Here is a 23732-nt window from a genome sequence, read left to right on the forward strand (position 1 = left end):
GTGCTGGCAGTCCTATGTGTGGGCACTGTTCAGAGCAGTGCCTTCTGGGGTCATCTCCACGGGCAGGTACATCCCTGTGCTGTGTCCTCTGTCCTTGTCAGTGGTTGTGATTCTGGCACACGTTATCAGCTGAACCTGCAAAGGGGAAAGCAGGTACCTTGGCCATCAGTGTAGGATGGAGAGACCTCCAGGTGTCCAGGCACAGAGGTCTGGCCTCCAGGGCCTGGGCAAGAGGAAACCCCAAGTCCTGGAGCCCGTGGGAGGCAGTGGCTTTATACATCCCTTAACTGTATCAAGTTTTTTTTAAGGATAAACTTATCTCTGGTCTTGAATAAATAGATGACAGCCAAAAGTCCAGCATATACAATGTGAACTGGTGGCTCACAAGAAGCACGTCTGGCTAGTAATTTTTCCACTGAGGAAAATATGCCACTAAAATATCAACTTTTATGGACAGGAAGGAAAAAAAAAAAAAAAAAGATACTAGCAAAAAAAAATCTGTGGTGACTAATGAGTGAACAAATAACTGACATATTAGCATGATGGTTGAAAGTTATGCTGAAGAGGCCAATTGACCACTTTTACCTAATAAATAAACCTTGTCCAAATTAAAAAAAGATATTATCACACTACTTTTACAAATATCAGTAAATACAGTGGTCATCACTAGGTTTAGAATCTATATAAAGAATGCAGAACTGCACAAAAAGACAAGAGAAGGGGCTTAAGAAATAAACTGCAGAGAAGACAGATATTGAGAAGCATTTGGAAATGTCAATTTTCAGGGTGACACTGTGGAAGGAAAGTGTGGCAGAGAAGGGAAGGGAAGAGGGAAGTTTATCCCCAGGGATTTTAACAGTCTGAACTTTAGCATCAAAGAGGGCCAAAAAAAGGCTAGGCAAAAAACCTGAAAGACAGCTAAGACATCTATACATTCAAAGCACCAGGCAAAAGAAAGATAAAAAACAGAGCAACAATTACAAAGTGGTTTCTGAACTTTATAGGCAAGGGGAAAAGGAAGTTTCTTACTTCCAAGTGACAGAATGGAATTACCACCAGAAACCTCTCCCAGAGCCATTATAAAACTTGTGCTTCTTTTTCCCACAACAAATACAAATGTTTCCCAGTCCCACAACCAGAACTGAGAGAAAATTGTTCCTTATAAATCAAGTGCATACTGGAAAGTATAAATTAGGATCCCGAGTAGCATATTGACCATGAAGCATGTTTGCCAAAATGTGGGAAAATGTAATTGCAGGGATTAGACTGGAGGTTGGGGTTTCCTGAGGGCTGCTACTAGGAGTGCTTCAACATCTGTTCTTGTATCCCCACATCTATGGGAGCCCCATTTAAAAATAATAATTGAATAAATGTAGGGAACTGTGCACTTAGCCCTGTTGCAATGGGATTTCTTATATGAAGGTCTGCAGAAACTGGCCCCAAGATCACTTTTACATGTTGAGTCTTCCATTGCTTCTGATGTACAGTTTTGGTTTTAGTAATCCAATTTATTTGGCCACTTCTAGACAGTATGCAATACATCTCTAAGCTATCCTAGTATAGTTCCTGCTACTGAACTGAGAGTTCCTGTTTGTTCCAGGGACTCAGCAATAGTCATGTCAATCCTAACTAAAGAGGCAGCCACAGCAAACAGCCAGAGCTGAACAGCTCACTACATTTCACCATAAAAATGTCACAGCTTTAGAGCATGGTGATAAGCATAGAGCAAGCCACATGCTAAACACAGTGATTCTGAAGTTTCTCCTGATGCTCTCCCTGTAGTTTCAGTGAGGTTAGCCCCATATTTACAACATCATTATAACAGATTAATCTGGTTTTCTTCAATAAAGATACTTGGGAAAGCATCTGAGCAGTAACAGCAGCAATGTAAATCACTGTAATTGGTTCTTGGCAGGAGTTATCAACCAACACAGGATATAACTCAAGTTCCTTGACATTGCACAGCCCCATTGATCAGTCCCATGAGTTCAGAAATTTATTTACCTAATCCCTTACAGTAAATCTCTAAGCTGACAAGAGCGCAGGACTCAAATGAGCACGCAGGCCACTAAAGTTACACCAAACTGCAACTAGTGGCCCTACACATTGTCCCCACCCTCTTGTGCTACCTGCAATTTTCTCATGGATGCTTTAGCACCCACCCATCCCTCCACTGCTTCCTGCCAGCCTTATCTATCTTCAGACCCACTCTCAGCTCTCCTTGGTTGAGAACTGGGACACAGTGTGTCTGGCTTTGGGGAAGAGGCTATGCCTGAGCAGTCAGGACATGGGACACTGCCAACTGCTCTCAGCTGCTGGTGGGGATGCACACAAACCTTGCACCAAAGACCACAGGCTGATTCCCAGCTCTGGCAGCTGGGACACAAAAAAAATTTCCTGTAATTTAAATCTGTGTCATGAACCTCCATGCAGCCTTACAAAAGATGGAAGAATGGTATCCTCTTCCAAATGTCTTTTGTGCTACTAAACAATCATTGTCTTCCTTATGCCCACTGTAACCCAGCTTCCAGAATTTGCCTCCTCTTTGTACTCTTGGCTTTTCTACTTTGCTGCTTATTATTCACTTAGATATCAAAATCCCCCAAGACTGCAAAGCAAAATTATCATAATTCTTGAGCCACTTAACCTGAGGCTTTTCCTCTTAAGGTTGAGCTCCCATGTGAATTCTCCAGGGAATACTGAGCTTTCCCTCAGTTTAGGCACCATTAGGATCTTTTCCCCATCTGGTTGGCACAGAAAACTTGTGGGAACCTAATTCAGATTTGGTTCAACCTAACCAGTTTGTTAAAGAATTATTGGGAAACATGGGCCAAAACCAGGTAACCACTACAAAATTGTATTTCTTCAGAAAATGAGGATAGGAGATTGCAGTTCCTGCCTGCTCACTAGAGACTAAGATCTCACCAGCTGTTTTTTCTGTAGGTTCTGCCTGCTCAGGACATGCTCCAGCTCACAAGATGAGGACTTCCATGCAGCTTCAAACCTGGACTGCCAAGAGGCAGGACATCCCTAAGACAGGACACTTAAAGTCATAGCAGGAGAAAGGTAAAGTTCCTCCTGTGTGAGTAGCTCAATGATTTTCATCTGCTGGGAAGGTGAACACAGCAAAGAGGGAAGAATCTGATCTAAATTGAAGATGGGAAGAGCCAGATCTGAAGATTGACAGAAGCCTGGGAAACACCTGGGTAAAAGCACAACCACAGAGAACCAGTAATACTGACATGAAGGAAAGAATAAGTGGTGGAACTGATAAGAGGCTCTGAATAAAAAGAGGATGATGGAGTCAAACTGTGCAGAATTAAGGGAACAAAGATGGCAGTAGCATCCTATGGGGACAAAAACTCAGTGGGAAAGAGATTGAGTTTGGAGGCCAAAGCACAGGAAACCACTGGGCTGGTTTGATATGGAGGGCAAAGAACTGGAACAAGTGTGAAAGGTAGATGTTTAGAGACCTGGAGTACAGAGGGTAGGATTCTTGGTGAAATCAAATGGGATTGGAATAAAGTAGCACAAAGAAAAGGACTAAGAAATAACAGGATGCATATTTTGAAGTAATAGGAACAAGGCAAGTCTGTGCCCATTTCCTTTCAGATGATCAACATTGAATAAAGTCAGGAATTTTGCATGGATTGTTGTACAAACAAGGGGCCTAAAATGACCTTGAATGCTTTGTATCAGTTTAGAAACCTGTACTTCACATGGTAGAACCTCTTACAACAGGGATAAATGCAGCCCAGAGAAGTACCTTGATTCAGAGAGTTTCCTCATTAAGAGCTGTGCTTTTTTCCTGAAGATTTAAAATGGATCTTTCAGAGCTATTAATTGATCTAAGTGTAATGAAACAAAACCTTCAGTGGCCATCCTTCAGGATAGCAATGCTGGTAATGTCACCTTGACTGATGTTGGAATTTTAGGACTGCCTTGTACTTTTAGCTCTCTTGTTGAAACTTTGCATGACACCTGTGCAATGCATCTAACATTGTAACAGACCAACTTTCCTACAGATAAAGTAGAAACAGTGCTATTCATTAGTAAAAAAATGTGCAATGTTCTCACTAGTGTTCATAAAACTCCTTGTGATCTTGGCTTACATGTTTCTGGATGTGCCAAAGTCCTGTGCACTCTCTCTCTCTCTTCACATACATTGGACTCTCTGAAAAAAAAGAACATCTAACTCCAAAGTCCCATTAATCAAAGCTTTGTTTCATTTACTCTCTATTAACACACACAATTACTCAGACACTTCAATTCAAATGTTTTGAATCCTTTTTGAATTAGGCCCTAAGAGGAGATGATAATGAACATGAATTTTAAAAAAATATTTATTGAAATTCTATTAATAACTGATTTGTACTGTTTTCTATTTATTCTTTCTGGTAAATTACCTTTTCTCCTTTTGTAAAGATAAATTACAATTAATTGAATTGAATTTAGCCCGATTTGTTAAGAAGAGCCTCTTTATTTCAGAGCACTGCAGAAAAAAATGGAGAAGTGCAGCAATGCATTTATAGCTTGTTTAAAACTAAAGGAGAGTAATTGAAATCAAAGCTTTTTCTGTTCCCTTCCCTAGGGAAGGAGAAGGAGAAGGAGAAGGAGAAGGAGAAGGAGAAGGAGAAGGAGAAGGAGAAGGAGAAGGAGAAGGAGAAGGAGAAGGAGAAGGAGAAGGAGAAGGAGAAGGAGAAGGAGAAGGAGAAGGAGAAGGAGAAGGAGAAGGAGAAGGAGAAGGAGAAGGAGAAGGAGAAGGAGAAGGAGAAGGAGAAGGAGAAGGAGAAGGAGAAGGAGAAGGAGAAGAAGGAGAAGAAGGAGAAGAAGGAGAAGGAGAAGGAGAAGGAGAAGGAGAGAAAAGATAAAAGAGGGAAAGGAGAAAAAAAGGATAAAGGAAAAAAAAAAAAAAAAAAAAGGTCCTTCTGGGATTCTTCCAAGTGATTTTGAAATGAAACTTCGGGAAGATGAGGTTTTTTCAAAGAAAATGAGTTGGTTGTGCCTCCTGCAGAGAACACACCATTTGGCTGAGATGACTCTATCCTCCCTGCATGGGTGCTCGACCTGATGGGCACTGCTCAGTTTGTTCCAGGCAGGAATGCTTCTTCCAACAAAGCCTCAACTGCCTTTGCTATGCCTTGTTCCTACACTTAACCCAGCTGTATATTGTCTATATCCAATGGTGATCTCTAACACATTCAATTTATTATCTGTCAACTGTCCTAATAATGAAAGGACATTATGTTATGAAAGGCCATTAAGGCACCTGTTAACCATTCAACTTGCTTTGCTGGCAGGCTCACTACAAATTGGTCAAGTTCCAGCTCAAACCTAACAAATCCTGAATTATACAATTTGGCCCTAATATTACAGCACTCTGAGAACATATGAAACGAGAGGCTTGGTTTAAAATGTAGTTAAAATGTTCTAATCATGCAGCTCTGACATCCCAAAATGCTAAGTGTTGCAATATTATGCATCTAAAGTCCAGCACCTTAAGTCTAGAATTACAGGGTCAATTTTATCCTTATCAATCATGTCCCAATGAGTGTTTCTGTCTGGGAGAAGTGTGTCCACTTGCCATCAACTTATGCAACTTCCCATTTTCTCCTCTGCTCCCTCCTCTCTCTTTTACTTTGGTCACCAAGTATTATGTGTAAGCATCAATAGGATACTTCCAGTTAATCCTAATACAAGCCATTTAGACCTGGATTGCTTGAAGACACAAACAGAAAATATTTTGGATGAAGGCTCACTACAGTGTATGTTTTCCCAAATTTTGATATGAATGACAGATTCTGAGCTCTTTAAATCCTTAAAATTCAGTTTCATGTAATCAAATAGATACATCAAATACAAATTTTTCATATGGCATCGAAGCAAAACAATAAAGTAATGAAAAATTCAGGTTCAAGTTGATGTTATGTAGAGAATCTACCAAAAAACAGTAGTTATTTAGTGCAGCCTAATTATCACCACTGTATTAAGCCAGTGTTTAAAAATACAAGCTAGAAAGACTGACTATTTATTTGCTTTAGAATCTAAATACATTATAGTTCTAAAAAGGTGCCACTCAGCAAACAACCTCTGAAACAATATTGGAAATGAAAATCATGAAGCACAGATTTCAGTCAGCTTGGAACACAAGGTAAAACCACACACCAAAACCTTGCAATTTGTTTCAGGTTGCTCTTGGTAAGGAAATCTGGATCCACCACCAATTTCAAAATTAAGGAAAAATTAGTAAATCATAACAGAACAACAGTTGCTTTTTCAAGACGACTTGAGAATTTTCAACACACCATTTTTAAATGGCATATGAAGAGTATTAATTGGAAATGTTCCAAGAATTTCTGAAAGATACAAAAATTGAAGGAATCCAAGAGATTTCAATAAAAGCATCCATCTACAGAGACAGCTGTGTGAGAGAAGACATTTTTCTGCCTGTTGAATGAACACTTACAAAAACAGTTTCACACAATAAAGTTACAAAATTCTCCCTTCAAACTAGGAGCATTCTTGCAAAATAAATTTGTGAGTAAATAAGCAAAACAACCTTTTTTACTACCAGTAGATCTATAACATGCAACTGATATTCTCTTCTGATCCTTTTCCACTTGGACAGCATAATCAGAAATCTTCTGAAGCTAAAAATCTCAGCTCCCTCTTTTACTGCCTTAAACATTAAAAGTTATAGCAGCTTTTCTACATTTTTCTTAAACAATGAGTTTTCAAGATACGAAAAATACCCTTTTTTAGCCTGAAATTATATCACATTCTTTCACATTAGACCTGCACGTCTGTATAAAAATATACACATTGGACTGTATTTTTTTCTGGAATGAAAACACATTTTTTTTGTGCTGCCAAGAAGAAATAAAATATGGCATGGAGCACATCCAGTCAGATACTGTAAGTGAAAGACATTTCTTATTGGCAGAGATGGTTTGGGATTTCATTATTTTATACTGAAATCTTTGCTTGGAAATTCAAAGCATGAAGCTTTTTTGTTTTAAGCTTTTCCAAACTTTTTTTTTCCCTTTTACATTCCCTGGACCTCTCAGTTATTATCAAACCAATGGGCCCAAGGATAACCCCTGTAATCTATAAACTTTCTACGTCAGTTTTCCTTTTAATCCTAACAAAAACTTCAAGATAATTAAACTCTCCTTTTATTATGATTCCAAGTAAGGCTATTGACTACTGTAACATGAAGCTTAATTAATACCAGTATCTTTGACTTTTCATTTAATTACTTTCTATTGAATGGATTTTCAAGTAAAAGAGCTAATGACTGCAAATATATATTTTAAATTTTAACTGCAATGGGCTCTCTTTATTCTGTGATAATGTATCTCACAGTAATAGATGCTTTGATTTCAAAGAGAATGGGGACATCCTATCAGAACAGAAGTTATAGCAATATTAATTTCAATAATATAAAACTTAATTTTCTTAATTCAATCAGAACCTGATTGCAGAAGGAAACAAAAAGCAGTTGTTTCTCAACTGCAGTAAATTGTACCCTATGGTTTGGGGTTTAATCATTTGGGAAACTGAAAGTTTCCTCAAGTCACTCAACTCAAGTTTCAGAGTAACGTGGGGAAAAAAAAAACCCAGTAAAGTTCCAGGATCAATGTGTAATGCCAAGTTTGGAAATTTAAGAGAATAATATTGATATATAAGGGGGGTTGGCCTTCTTTTTAGCCCTGAGTAATTGCTGGTAAATACTACTACAAGGAGCAGACTGGGACCAACTCAAGCAGAGATGAAGGGAGGAGAAAGTGGAAAGAGTAGAAGGGAGTTACAACAAGTAACAAGCTAACAGAATACCTTGTGATATCTCACCTCTATGGTAACTATTTTCTTATTTGTGTCTGAAATAGTCAGTGTTTAATGTCATCAATAGGAAATAAAACTAATACTGGAAATTTCAGGAATTTCGAGGGAGTTTATCTGATTGAGGCAAAAGACCCAGACAGGAAGAAAAACTTCCAGTAAAAGCAAAAGCAAAGCACTTGTACTGTAAAACATTAGGCTGAAGTCAGATGTAAGATAAATTCCCAGAGATTAATAACTAGGAAGAAAATTATAATCTTGCACAGCACAATTTAAAAATAGCTTTTAAAACACCACTGATTTAATGAAAGAGGGAAAGATTTAAGTAAGACATAAGTACAACAGCTGCTTTTCACTACAGAATCAACAAATTACTTTATAAACTATGAAAAAACTCAGTGGCTCAATTTCCATTAAAGATTTCCCATGCAAACAGCAAAATTTCTCATCCATTGATGGAAAGCTTCAGAGGATCAAGACAATCACAGCAGACCCAGGTACAGAATAAACCTACTATAAAAAAAGGTGCTGCCATTTACTATGCAAACCAAATTTTCCTCAACTGATAGGTCAAGACAATTTAGGCAACTGCATAAAACATCAAGAGCTCAGTCCTGCAGTATCTTTTTGCCATCGTTTCTGATAGAAACTACAGGTACATGGAATCTTGTACTTGGTGTGTTTTCCTTACAGAATCTGCCCCCCCCCCCCCCAGGCTGATATAATTTGGGCTATAACCAAATTCTGTTCATTTAAATTGCTGCTACATCTCAGACAGAGTAGCAAGACTTGGATTTAAGGTCAAAAAATATTTCCTGAAACAGAGTTATACAAAACTAAATGCTTCCTGCCAAAAATAACAAAGGCCTTGGTTCTAAAACCTTCCCAGAGCCCCGGAGTTTAATGTAAATAATAAGGAAGATGCAAGAAAGGAATATCTGAAAACAATTCCAGAGGTTTGTTCCAACACCACAAGGCTTTTTCCTCACATGTTTTCTCTTAAAGATAATTAAACAAATGTCAGCTGAAGCACTTTCTGTACACAGCCAGAGAACTCACAAGCAAAGGGAGGTGCATTATGCTGGTCAGCTGCACAGAACCCTTTCCTGTGACATTAGGATTACTTCAGCAACATTACTTTTTGGTTTGAATGGGACAAAGAAGGGAAAAAAGGAGAAAAAAAAAAAAAAAGCATAAAAGCATTGGTTCGTTAGTTTGGGAACATTTCTTCTCTCTTGTTAGGAGGCCACAGCTTCACAGCAAGGATTACTTCTTTTCCCTCTCTCTACCCAGCCTTTTCAGTTTCTTTTCCCAGTTAAATCGGAAGCAGGGGAGTGAAAGGGGCAGCTTCTCTCCAGCTCACGAAGCTTGGCCAGAGGCAGAGGCATTTGCACCCAAACTCGAGAGACAGTTCAATTCTTGGCTCTGCCAGCAGCCTTCCTGTGTGTCCTTAAACCCCTTTGTGCTTCAATTCTCCCTGGGAGAGACAACAAAGATTTCCTTGTTCATCTTATCAGCTGGGATTTTTCCCAATGGAACAACTGCTCTGTCTGACAAAGTACACACACTCACAGTACAGTTAAGATCAAGTTCTTGATGAAAGTATTGTAAAATACTAGAAAAAGTCACATATACCATATGATAAGTATTATTTGCCTGGGGGACTGGAGGGAGAATGAGAGAAACATTGACTAGGCTGAGTGGTCATCATATTCCTGTCATTTTATCACTGAATGATACAATCACAAAACCAAAGCTCATAAAAAATCTCATTTTGAAGGAAAATGCCTCTCATGTCATCATATTAATCTAACTCATAAATATTCTGCAAGAAATCTTGAATTTTTAAAGTGCTGAAGTGCACCAAAAGCACAACTCCACCTACTTTTTATTATTGCTGCTCCTTCTTATGAAGTTGCTGTTATTCTGCTGTAAACACAAACCTGAAAGATCAGATATCCATGCAAAAATATCACCTGGTATTTTCACCTGCCTTTGCAAAACCCCATTCTTCTCTGGTTCCTCTTTCCTATCTGAGAGGGATTCCTATTGTGTTATCACTGGGTTATAGGAGACAAATTTGAAAGCAAGACCCATAAAATCCAACCCCCAGCATCTGTACCAACACCTGACAGCTCAGCCCAGCTACACTACTCATAATAAAGCTTACTACATGGAAAGAAACTTGACATAATTTGGGCTTTATTAATAAACACATTAAGATTTACACATTATATTTTGTGTTTCGTGTATAAGCTTTATTCTGGTGGTTCATCTGCTCACCACACCATCAAGGATTAATCCTGACTGAATGAAACCCACTTCATTTATTGAACTGTGAAGTAGCTGTTAGGCTTGGTTGTTCTCCCCAGGAGAACAGAAAGTATTTGTTAGAGACACAGTGAGAACATCCTCCATTAATTCCTCAAAAGCTAAGGGTTACAAACCTACTATTTAAGAGGAACTGCAGGAAAGGGACTGTTTGTCTTGGGGAGCTGATTCTTTTTCTCAACTAAACCCGTGGGTCACCTGGCAGAAGTCCAACTTCAGACTTAAATCCTCTTTCTCTGCAGATACTCTGTAAAAGAGAATTGTCACAGGTGCTCTGTTTTTCCAAGAGCCCTGTTCAATTTATGTAAAACATTCCTTACAGAGAGAGTTATTTGGAGATACACAGCTTTGCATGTGTGTCAAAGGAAAATTCTGAGCAGTTGGATAGTCCTGGATCTCCTGGATCCAGGCTTCAGGAATACATCCTTAGTTCCCAACTGAAGAACACTGATTTTGAGCAATTTTTCCCTTGGTATGAGAACTTCTGCCATGGTACAATTGCAATAAAAGACAGGGCAGGGGGAACCAGGATTATGTGTCAAGAAAACACTACATATTAAAAATCAGACACACTCAAAAAAACAGTGGATATTTTATTACATATTATTATGCCTGACTTCTGCAAAAGAGTGAATGAAGAGAGAAGGGCAAGAAAAGATTACTCTGTAGCATCACTGTATTATCTGGCTTTCTAAAATTAGATAAGAGCTTCAGCAAACACTTCCAGGGAAAAGGAGGAGGAAATTACAAGTAAATAGCTAGCTACATACAACCTGCAACACTTGTCCACCAACCACTTCAGGAGAAAATGAGCATCCAAATGTTTTTCTTTCTCTGTTCCAGGAACCTGGCATTACAGATTTGAGTGCTGCTCTATGGATTTGGTACCTGTTTGCCAGGTTGGGTGTCAGAGTAACAGAGTTTTTATTTCTGTGCTGTGCATCTTTACCAGCAGAACAGCAACACAGTGACTTACACTCCTGCCAGCAATACACAGCAAAAGATTTATTTTTTTCACCAAGTTAATTCTAGGCCAGACTGTGTAAGAATGAAATCACTGCAGGAACTAAAAACTTTGGCTTTTCTTAGAAAAAAAAAGCCTAACAAAGGTTAATGTCACAGATGGAAGAAGCAGCACAATGTTCTTTACAGTCAGACTTTAACTCCACCAGGAGCAGAACGAGTTTTAGACATCCCACTCCCCTAGGGCAGATAGTACTTCATGCCTGAAAAATAATGTCATTTGTCACTTTAAATGTTGTGATAACATCATTATCTGTGCCTCAATGTCTAATAAAAAAAGCCCAAAACACACACAAAAAAAAAGAGTGGCAGTTTTCCTGATATCCTCTTAAAACGAGAAAATAAATAGTGAGAGCTGCTGGTGGGGTTTTTGGTTGGTGGTTTGGGCTTTTTGTTTGTTTTTAAATACTGAATTACATCTCTCTTGAAATGAGAAGGGCAAGGAATAAATATAGGATTTTAATGAAGTTATAAATATCCTGTATTTTCCCCCACCACTGTGAGCTCTTGGCTGGAATCCCAGGTCATTAGCGGATGTTCTGTGATTCCATGTGAAAGGGAAGTAAAGAACAACAACATAAAATTAGTAAGTTTTATTGTTTAAGGCAGCAGGAACAAATATAAATTCTCAGCTGTGTCTCTGAAAACAAATGCCCATTAATTTTCTGGGAAGATGGATGATGGAGATGGAAAAAAAAGATTGTTCCTTGACTTTATTACAAGGGGGTGGAAGGAAAAAGTAGTGATCCAAATTTTTCAGTGTATCAGTAAGGATTAACAATCATCTGTAATACTCAGACAACAGCACAATGACATTATGAAGATTTGATTTCTGTTCTTTTCATCTGGAAATGGTATTCTCTTTTCATGTATCAGCTAATTCAAGCTGCTATTTTTCCTATGAGATCATCAGCTCTTAAAATTACTCCACTAGAAAAGAGTTCTTAAGCCCATAAGATATATTTTATTAGAAAAAAGCTCATTTCTTCACCTTCATACAAAAGAGAGCATTGCCAAAAGGATGTAAATACAAAGCAAAAGATGACAAGACAGAAATTACTAATTTATATGTACAATTCTTCTCAAATGCCATCAGAAACTCTACAAAGCTGATTCCATTTGTAAAACTACAAGCAACAACTGGATTTAAACAGTACCCAAAACAGAGAAGCTTCAATCCATGCTGTTGAAAGTAGATTTTCTGTATTTGTAATCTGAGTGAACCTTGTCAGTGCTGACAGAGTTCACCAGTGCTTTGTCTCAACTGCACCTCAAATTTTAGTTTTTTATTATTGCAATTGTGACAGCTTTAGGAAAGATTTACAGCTCAATCTTCCTGGTAAACTGAAAACATGGACGTACTGGGTTTGATTTTTTTAATTATTTTTTTCACTGCCTAAGAGCAGAACATGAAAAATCAAATAAAAAGCAACTAGAACTTTTCCCACTTTTTACTCATTTGTGTGATTAGCAGCACATGTAAAACAGGGCTTCAGATTTATGGCAGAAATTTTTTTCCCTTGAAGAGTACAAGCAAATGCAGTCTTACCTGCCAAGGCTAAAATTAAATAATCTATGTTTTGCCTGCAGCAATCAGCAGCAGTTAAGCAAAGGAGTGGCTTAACATGTTCCTCTTATTCTTGGATACTGGTTGTCCCACCAAAGGAATTGAAAAACACATCCTTTGACTCAAGCTGTTACTAAGGAAGAATCAATTTTTAACCTGATTCTACAATATGATATGGATATATTTTGTTTATAATTTGGGTTATCAAGCAAGATATAGCAGTATTTTTTGATAATAAAGTAATTCAGGTAATCTATAAACAACTCTTTTTATGTTGTTAACTGTAAAACCCAGGATTGTTGCCACTTAAGACAGATGTCTCCCTATATAAAAGAAATTACAATACATTGCAGTCACTTCTACTTTTATCTTTTGCAGGGACAAAAAAAATAATTAAAAAAAATTTAATCCCTGCTAGTTCCAGTCTAGAGACTTAGGACTAAATCTGTTTTAATCATTAGATGGATTTTTTTTCAGTTGCTTGCTTCCTTAAAATAAAGACATAAACACACATGCCCACTGATATGGAAGCTTGGTCAGCTTTCAGAATATGTGCAGGGCTTTTTGCCAAAAGAACAGTCTGAGAAAAAGCTTCCCCATCAAGGCTACAACTTGCACACCCAGATTTCTTTGTACACTCATAAGAAGGCCCAAGTAACTTCACTGAACATGGGTCACAAGAAGAGATCTGCTGTCACTCTTCTCCCAGGCACAGAGACATTTAATCATAGAATCATAGAATCCTAGGGGTTGGAAGGGACCTGGAAAGATCATCTAGTCCAACCCCCCCTGCCAGAGCAGGGCCCCCTAGAGTACATCGCCTAGGAACGTGTCCAGGGGGGTTTTGAATGTCTCCAGTGAAGGAGACTCCACAACCCCCCTGGGCAGCCTGTTCCAGGGCTCCGTCACCCTTACAGTAAAAAAATTTTTTCTGATATTCAACTTGAACCTCCTATGCTCCAATTTACACCCATTACCCCTTGTCCTATCACTGGTCACCACTGAGAAAAGCCTAACTCCATCTCCCTGACACTCACCCCTTACATATTTGAAAACATTGATGAGGTCACCCCTCAGTCTCCTTTTCTCCAAACTAAAGAGACCCAGCTCCCTCAGCCTTTCCTCATAAGGGAGATGTTCCACTCCCTTAATCATCTCAGTAGCTCTGCGCTGGACTCTTTCAAGCACTTCCCTGTCCTTCTTGAACTGAGGGGCCCAGAACTGGACACAATACTCCAGGTGCAGCCTCACCAATGCAGAATAGAGGGGGAGGAGAACCTCTCTTGACCTACTAACCACACCCTTTCTAATGCACCCCAGGATGCCATTGGCCTTCTTGGCCACAAGGGCACATTGCTGGCTCATGGTCATCTTCTTGTCTACCAGGACCCCCAGGTCTCTTTCACCTACACTGCTCTCCAGCAGCTCAGCCCCCAACCTATACTGGGACATCGTGTTGGCCACATTTCCACTGAGTCAAGTCCTTTACAGCACTGGTGCTTTTTTTACACCTGTGTTTTAAACCACCTACCCTATTGCTCAGAGTACCAAGCATGGAACTGACTTCCATGAAAGGGTATGAAGGAAAAAAACTCCACACACCATTTATTGAGAAGATCAAGAACCAGCAGCCCGATCCCTAAGCAAGTTTCTTGGCTTCCATTCAGCTCTTCAAAGATGATTGAAGCATTAAAGTTTTGTGAGATTTTTTTTCATTTCATAAAAAAGAATGTTGTGTATGGCATGCCTCAAAATAAAGAAATTGTAATCTACAAAAGGGTTTGGAGCTGTACAGGATCCTCAGGAAAATAAGTTCTTTCTAAATATATATGGTTTTAGCTGCTTGGGGAGAATCCAAACAACAGGAGGTAATTTAAGGTCACTTATGAGTTCAGAGAGAGAGCTCTTGGCATCTTATTCTCAACAATATATTAACAATGAACTTTGCCAGGATGAGCTGTTGAGTAAATTGTTAATTCTGCTCTTTTGCCAGGTCAGCAGCCCCTGTTCATTTCCAGCTTACAAGAAGTGGGGACAGCATATTAGCAGCCAAAGGTGCAATGGACAATCACAGCTCAAATAATTCTATTTTCTCTCCCCAGTGACAGAAATTACTTAGGCTAGACATAATTATTTCTTTACACTGTCCTTCTCTCCTCCCAACTTGCTTGGTACCATGTTAGCCTCAAAAAAGGGTATGGCCTACCATGAAGATACCTTAGTGCTTCATACTACACTTGGCTAAAGCAGACAGAAAGCAAAAAGCAAGATAAAATATCTAAAAAGCAGTTATAAAAATATCTAAGACACCAACCATCCCAATCCTTCCATAAAGCAACAGATAACACACCAAACATTTTCAAAGAGCAAAATGTGCAGAACTGCTAAAGATCAGAGAACACTCATCAGAATCAGGGAATCTCTCAGTTTGGGTCACGTATTTCTGGGTCATTACAAGCCCAGTAATAAACTAAATCTTTGCTACTCCTAAAAGGAACAAAGACCCTTTGGCAGACTGCCAAAAAAGCTTCCTCATAATATTTCCTCTGAAGATAATACTGGAGGACATGATGCTTTCTGGGAAAAAAAACAACCAACCAACAAAAAACAACAACAACAACAAAAAATCCCTAAAAATATCCAGATTTTACTCATGACTAATAATAATTCATGAAGGATTATGGGTTTTTTCCTTTTCAAATGAGACAGTAGCAATACATTTCTACAGTGTTTAAAGTTTTTCCAGCTTGAAGATACAATTTGTTTCTCTGCAAATTTATAATTGGTGCTATGCAGGAGATTAAAATGGGAAAGAAATGAGCAGAGAACTAGGCCTACAAAAGAAGTTATTTAAAGTTGATTCAAATGAAAGAAATTCATGTACTTTTGCCAGGTTCAAGTTACTATCTGGCCTTCTACATACATTTCCTAATGCTTTATGAAGAGGTGTAAGTTTTGTTACTTGTAGTTTGCAACTTATATTGTCAGTTCTGCCCCAAAATGGGTATATTGTATTGTGTGTATGTTAAATTAATACATCTTAAACACATGTCCCTTAACTCTCTTTTAATATAACTCTCTGACTATGATGAACTGCTTCAGAAAAAAACAGGTTAATACACAACTTGAGGATGCAGTGGAATATGACAACCTAATCACCTACGTTTCCATTTCCACTGTTTTCTCTTCTAGATGGAGAACAAAATGTCTCATTGAGCTAAACAGAAATTCAATTATTAGAGAATATTAGAATCATAGAATTGGCTGGGTTGGAAGGGACCTCAGAGATCATCAAGTCCAACCCTTGATCCACTCCCGCTGCAGTTCCCAGCCCATGGCACTGAGTGCCACATCCAGGCTCTTTTGAAATATCTCCAGGGATGGAGAATCCACCCCTTCCCTGGGCAGCCCATTCCAATGGCTGATCACCCTCTCAGTAAAGAAATTCTTTCTAATGTCCAACCTAAACCTCCCCTGGCACAACTTGAGACCTCTTGTGCCCTCTTGTCTTGCTGAGAGTTGCCTGGGAAAAGAGCCCAACCTCCCCCTGGCTCCAACCTCCTTTCAGGGAGTTGGAGAGAGTGATGAGGTCTCCCCTGAGCCTCCTCTTCTCCAGCCTCAACACCCCCAGCTCCCTCAGCCCTTCCTCACAGCACTTGTGCTGGATCCCTTCACAGCCTCCTTGCTCTTCTCTGGACCTGCTCCAGCACCTCAATCTCCTTCCTGAGCTGAGGGGCCCAGAACTGGACACAGGACTCAAGCTGTGGCCTCCCCAGGGCTGAGCACAGGGGCAGAATCCCTTCCCTGGACCTGCTGGCCACGCTGTTCCTGAGCCAGGCCAGGATGCCATTGGCCTTCTTGGCCACCTGGGCACACTGCTGGCTCCTCTTCAGCTTCCTGGCAATCCAGACTCCCAGCTCCCTTTCTGCCACTCTGTGCCCAGCCTGGAGCTCCCCATGGGGTTCTTGTGTTGAACCTCATCCCGTTGGAATCAGCCCACCTCTCCAGTCTGTCCAGGTCCCTCTGCAGAGCCCTCCTGCCTTCCAGCTGATCCACACTCCCCCCCAGCTTGGTGTCATCTGCAAATTTGCTGATGATGGACTCAATTCCCTCATCTAAATCATCAGTAAAGATATTAAACAGAAATGCCCAAACCAGGTTTGTCTGTGCTAAGAGGATCCCCTCTGTCTCCAAGGGAATTCAGCTCAGGCTTCTCTCTTTCCAGTGGAATGATTTCACATCCTCATTGATCATCTGGATGAGGGGATAGAAAGCACCCTCAGTAAATTGGCAGATGACACCATTTTGACACCAATTGGATGGGAGTGTTGGAGGTTCTGCTGGGGGACCAGGACAGGCTGGATCCTCAGTGGGCTGAGGCCAACTCCATGAGTTTCAGGAAGGCCAAATGTTGGGTCCTGCACTTTGGCCACAACCCCCTGCATCCCTACAGGCTTGGGGAGGGCTGGCTGGAGAGCTGCCCAGCAGAGAGGGACCTGGGGGTGATGGTTGACATCCAGCTGGATGTGAGCCAGCAGTGTGCCCAGGTGGCCAAGAAGGCCAAGAGCATCCTGGCCTGGATCAGAACCAGTGACCAGCAGGAGCTGGGAGGTTGATCCTGTCCTTGTGCTCATCCTGCCATTGTGCTCAAATTCCAGGAAAATAGGAATTGCCATCCAGCATCTCAGAAATACAACCTCTGCAAGCAAAGACTGATTCAAATGGTCCATTCCAGAACTTATAAGTCAACTATTTCCCATGACAGGGATATAGTCTGGTAAGGCAGTCTTCAAAATACATTTGCCAATCTAAGATGAAGAATACCAGCTTCCCTATGTCAGCTGAGAATGTCCTGGCATTATAACACCAAAGTTATAAAGAACAAGAACCTGTCCATGTTAGCCTGGATATCTGGGAGTAAGGAACCCTAAACTGATATTTAGGATTTTGTTGTTTCTGTGCTGAGCCTAAAGGAAATGTCTCCAGACTGAACTGATTTTATTCATCCTCACTCTTCCTTATGCTACTCAGGAGCACTGCCAACAGAACAGACTTCAGCAGAAAAGCCCCAACTGAAGAGAGATGTTAATTTTGCTTTTCACATAAAAGCTCTCAAGGGCAAACTTTTTGTTGATCAAAACCAAAACAGAATTGGGAGTCAGCATGCAGGTGCTCAGATCCAGCCAAAAGGATGATTCATTCAGCTCATGTTCAAGGCCACACACACACATCTGTCTGAGGAATAAGATCTTAGTTAACAAAAAACCAGAAAAGTTAGCTACTAGTCAGGATAAATAAATAAAGCAAGCACAAATCTGTAAAAAAAGGGAAGGGTTGTTTTTTGCCCTAATATAAAGGAACAATTGGTGTTCATACCAAAGGCTTTACTGAACAGTCACAGGACACATGCATATTATTTAGGTTTTTCATGCTTTAGCTACTTATGCATGCAAGGCCAATCTCATGGCTGCAACATGTCAGAAACATGGCACATTTTCAGAAATAAACAAAATGGATGTGTTGAACCTGATCACAGCTGCTGCCCTGAACACATCTACCCATCTCACCATCCAGTGCTAGCACAGTCCTGCCCCAAAGCTTTCCTAAGCCAGCTGCCTGCTAAAAGAGCAAAAAAACCCAAACCCATAAAACTCCCAAACGTGGCTCAGTCTCCTCCTAAATGTCTATCAGCATCCTTTCATCCAGTGACCACAGAACTCACAGATCAATAGGATCTTGGAGACTTAACTGAAGTTCAGGTTAATTTTTCAGTAATTTCAGTTCCCAGAAGACCAGTCTAACTGAAGTTATTCATATGACATGGCTAAGGTTGTAGAAAAAAATTCTTGAGGTTTTAGAGCTTTTAAGCTAATCTTGGATCAATCTGCTGCCTTGGAAGCACTGTGAATATGGCCTTCTATTCTGTGTCCAGCCATGCTGTGGAAATACTTGCAGATGAACAAGGGAACCTGTCTGCAAATCAGAAAGAGTAAGGAATGGTCCTCATTTTAGATTAAAAGAAAAAATATCACTACTTCTTGACCATGGAGGAAAGATTGTGGGGTGAGTACACAGAGGAATTTAAACTGTGAATGTTCATCTGTATGTTCATCACAATCAGCAGGTGCATATGGAGTATCTATAAAGAGATATTTACTAAAATACATCTCCAGCAGCTAATTAAAAAAAATATTAATCCCTCCAAATAATCACATGTGACACAACAATCAAAAGGATTATAGAAGTAACACAGTTACCCTAAGCGTGCAGGTTCACTGCATGCTGCACAGCCCAAAGAACTTATTTTCTTTTTCTCCTAACTTGCTGAAGGCACTTACAGATCCTTTCAGTATTATTTAGTGAATTATACCACCTGCCTACTGTAGTGAACCAACCAGGGAAACAGAATTAGTGTGTATGAGCAACAGCAGACTGAACAGTTGAAAACCACCTCATTTCAGTGCTAGCTGAAATGATTTATTTATTTTCCTCAACTTGTTACCAATGTTAAGCTTAATCCTTATGTAATCCCATTTTGCCTTCATATTTGAAATGCATCTTCTTTAAATAATAGTTTCATATGAATGTATATGACTATATAATTATTTCTAGTAATCAACTCAATACCTCAGTTATTTGAAATTCATTTCTGTCTCTTCTAAACACAACATCTTTAATGTTGTGCATGGTAAACTGAAAATCAAATTTATTCATTTTTGCCTTCCAGCAAAGCCCACTGTGAAGTTTGCCTTTATCCACTGTAATTCCCAAAGAAATTTTCTGCAAAGACATCTTCATATAGACAGAAAGAATGACTTGATCTGAACACAAACTGAACACAGCAGCTGTGCTTCTGGCAGAATATAAACAGCATCCACTCATGGTGGTTTCCCTCCATCATTACAGACTGATCCAATTTCACAAAAAGCCTTTTTCTTGTATCACGCTCTCCTTTTTATTTCTGTCTCACTCTGGGTTGGGGGAAAAAATGCTGCTTACTTATGGAATGCTTACTGCTTTTCAAATATTTCATGCAAAAATGTGATTTACACCCACAGCCACCGCCTCCTTCTCTTTCTCCCTCCTTTTACAACAAGGAGAGGGGACTAGAGAAAAAGAGAGCAAATTGAAGACTTTTTTTCCAAGATATTTAAATTAGAACTTTGTTATAATTCTTAGAATTTGTCTTGGAGAAGTCTCAGAATTAAAAACTTGAATCTCACAGGAAATGCAGGGAGACGTGAAAGTGCCACAAACTCAGCTTAAAAAAGAAAGGTGTCCAAGTTAAAATTCTTCTTCATAATCATGTTTGATCTCTAGTGAAGGACACTCATAATTATACAGTGATCAGAACAATGGATTTCCAACATTGCCTTTGGAAAGCAATCCTGAACTACACACAGCTTCCTGAAGATATCTGGAAGAAAGGGGAGAGGGAAGCAATAGTCACTTCTACACAAAATGTCTCCCTTTCCTGAAGGAGGGGTTCTGTATAGTTACCAAACTAACCTCAAAAAAGAGGGAATACAGGGTGACAACATGAAAATATTTCATTGTTTGCAGACAGAGAAGCTGAGGTGCAGAAATTCAAACGCAAAACTAAACTAATTCTGCAGCATAAACAAAAATTAATAGCTTGTCTCAAAAGTGGCAGGAAAAGGATCACTGAAGTTTTCACATTTTCTTATGGGGTTTGTTTTGGTTGGGTGGGTGGGTTTAGTTCTCTCTTCTGGGTTTGTGGTTTTTGCTTTTTTTTTTTTTTTTTTTTAAAAAAAAGTATAGCTGCATCTTGACAGTGATGGTTTTGAAAAACATTCCCTCACTCATAACCATGGAAAACGCATGAAACAAATTGCAAAATTAAGATCAGAAAAACCATGCATGACCTTTTTCTCTTAAAATGCCTTTCATAATCTTTTAGAATTTTGTTTTGTTACTCATTTCATGTTTTGAACATGGAAAACGCATGAAACAAATTGCAAAATTAAGATCAGAAAAACCATGCGTGACCTTTTTCTCTTAAAATACCTTTCATAATCTTTTAGAATTTTGTTTTGTTACTCATTTCATGTTTTGCCCATTGAATGTTCTGGTTCATGTCCTGAAACATTTGTTACTTTTTCATTCTCTGGTCCTACACACTTTTTCAATACTCAAGTTTCTTTCTCTGCCATGGAGCCCTAGTGCCTGGCTCATCTCTCCATACTTAAAAAGATGTAGCACACACTTAAAGGGATGTAGCACATTTCCTTAGTTTTCTTCCTTTAGTGTCTGCAAGCTCTGGTTGATTTATCCAGTAACTCCTCTCTTAAGGTATTTCTTTATTCTTCTGTTCTGTTTCTACACTAACAAATCCACTCCAAATAAACAAAAAAAAAATAAATCAAACTTTAAAGATAGACTCTCCTTTGGAAAGAATTGCAGATCAAAACCTCAGTTTATAGGAAGCACTGAACTGACCAGTGAGAAAAAAGCAACAAGCCCAAGGATCTCCAAGTGGCCACCTAAAAATCAGAGGTCATGTTGTAAAATGGGGCATTCAGCTCATTTGGATAATGAATATAATACTTCCTTAGCTGAACTATATTAAAAAAAAAAAAAAAAATCCTATATTTTGTAAAGAGTTTATGTAATTTCTAAAGGAAGACTAAGAATTCAGACCACTAATAGCAGACTCTTGAGTTAAGCTTCTAGATTAGTAACACTGTCTGGCTTCATATTTCACCATGGTTAGGAGAGAAAAAGAACTCTGAAGAGAAGAACAGAACTCTGGCTTGTATCTACATCTTTATCTATTTCACATAAGAGCATAATCTCTTATTTAAAAGAAGGCAATCCATTTCTATGTGAAACTCTCTTATGAAACCAACCACTATCCAGCAAGTTGTCTCAGCTTAGATGCCTGCAAAGAGCAACAGTAATGGGTTCTTCTTTCAGGATTCAAAAATCAGTTTTGTTTTTAATTTAGAAACCTTTCCTCCTTTAAGAGATATGAAGAGGCTTACATTATTTATGCAATGCCAATCAAGGAAGCTTGTATATATCATGAAAAGAGAATTATTTTTTTTAAGGTCACCTCTAAAAATTATGCAGACAGTGACGCTTCAAAAGAATTTATTTTTTGACTCTGTTTGTGCCAGCTTTTTGAGGAGAAAAGCACTTCCAGTTTCAGTGCTATTAGAAACAAAGGAAGCAAACACATAGGATCTGTCAGATCAGCACTGCAGATTTTACTAATTTCATTCAATTCCCCTTTAGAGTACAGTATTACAAGCTCAGCCCTTCCAAAGTTAAAGTGGAAAAAAAAAAACCCAAAAAAAGTTTCCAATATATATTTTTTTTAATTAAAAGGCAGCAATAAAAGATATATTCATATAAATGCAATTAGGAGAAAAACAAAGAGGTGGGCAACATGTATTCCCATTTTGGCAAATAGAAGTTGAATACGGGTGGCAGAAAAAGCACAGTTTTTATAAATAGAACAATAAATCTGAGTTTTTCATCCAAACATTTGAAAGTATTTACACATGTCACTTAAGCCTGTCACCTGTGTTGTATATGATCCAAATATATAGGGAATAAAATGCACTGTGCATTGCCATCTCTGGAATGCCAGGGAGCAGAACCTGAAGTAAAGAATGTTATCTTTTGAAAGATACTGTTAAGAATTACTTAAGAAAACAGATTGGCATCTTTAAAATCATATTTTCACCTAAAGCTACAATTTTCAGCCATCTCAGGATTGTTTCATGGTCACAGAATTCTTCACTGAAGAAACTGCTGGGTCTTCATTTTTGTCTGTCCATCCAGATGACAACCAAAAGGCCAGTTTCCTAAGGGACCACGTGCTACAAAACTGAAGGCAGATCCTTTAATCTCCTGTTAATCCTCAACCAGTACACCAGTCACACACGATAGCCATTGGGAGGAGATCTCCAAGGAGAAAGCAATCCAAGGTCAGCTCATGAAAGAAAGCTTTTACTGGCTGACAGTAAAAAAAATCTCCTTTGGCTGCTGAGAGCATCATTGATATAAGGAAGCTCTGAAAGTTCAAGCTCAGCACTGAAGTGATGATTCAAAACATGGCATTAGCACAATAACTGCATTGACACAGTGTAAGGGGGCAGAGAAATGCACAAAAGGATGGCATTCCAGCTGCCCTCTCCTCAAGGACATCTCAGGTGTGCTTTCCTGGCTCTGCAATCAACAAGGCAGATAAAAAGCCCAAGGTATTCATGCCTGACTTCAGGCTTTCGAAGTACCAGTCCCTTTAAACTTTACTCATGAAAGAATTCTGTCAGAGGCTCAAGAATCCAAGAGTTCCATGAAGCAGCACTTCTCATCTTCCAGCTAGCATCAGGCATGAGTAAGGAAACTATGGCCCACTACTTAATTTTCCATGGCCAGTGAGTTTGTGTTTCCCCTTCTGTGTTTTTATTGGATAAAAATGTATTTATTGCATGACAGCACAAGACTTGCTACAGTCCAAAATACATACTCAGCCTCAGCTAGGAAGCTGTACTGTTTATATTGCATTTTAAATTATTAAATATAAGTGCAATTGAAAAAAGAATTTAAAAGGGAAAAAAATCCACTTTGTAGCCAATATTTATATTTTCCATTCAGCAGTTTTGATAATTTTTCATACTGAGCAGGGATAAAGCTGACTTGGCAGAGAATTTGTCAACACTTCAACTGCTAAACCATTTGAACTAAAAAGCCAACTGTTTTGCCAACTATTCCAAGCAGCATGTTCCTTAGTGTGTTATGAGAACTCATGAAGGACATGAAATCCAAATAAGCAAGTAGAATAATAAAGGGGGAGGGAGCCCAAGAGTTCAACAATTTAAAAGATTTGTTATTTGTGATCACTAAAATGGAAATTTATCTCGTGCTGAGTACTTGTGATTCTGTGATAAAAGACAAGGTTCTTTTTTGAACACTGAATACACACTTCCCAAGTTCCCAA

General features: G+C 39.0%; 1 protein-coding gene across 2 annotated transcripts in view; it reads right to left on the reverse strand.

Moving 5' to 3' along the window:
• Window positions 1–23732, reverse strand: part of STARD9 (StAR related lipid transfer domain containing 9) — a 119532-nt gene that overhangs the window by 67186 nt on the left and 28614 nt on the right. The window lies entirely within an intron of this gene.

Source organism: Heliangelus exortis, chromosome 5 (assembly GCF_036169615.1).
Source record: "Heliangelus exortis chromosome 5, bHelExo1.hap1, whole genome shotgun sequence".
Taxonomy (NCBI): domain Eukaryota; kingdom Metazoa; phylum Chordata; class Aves; order Apodiformes; family Trochilidae; genus Heliangelus; species Heliangelus exortis.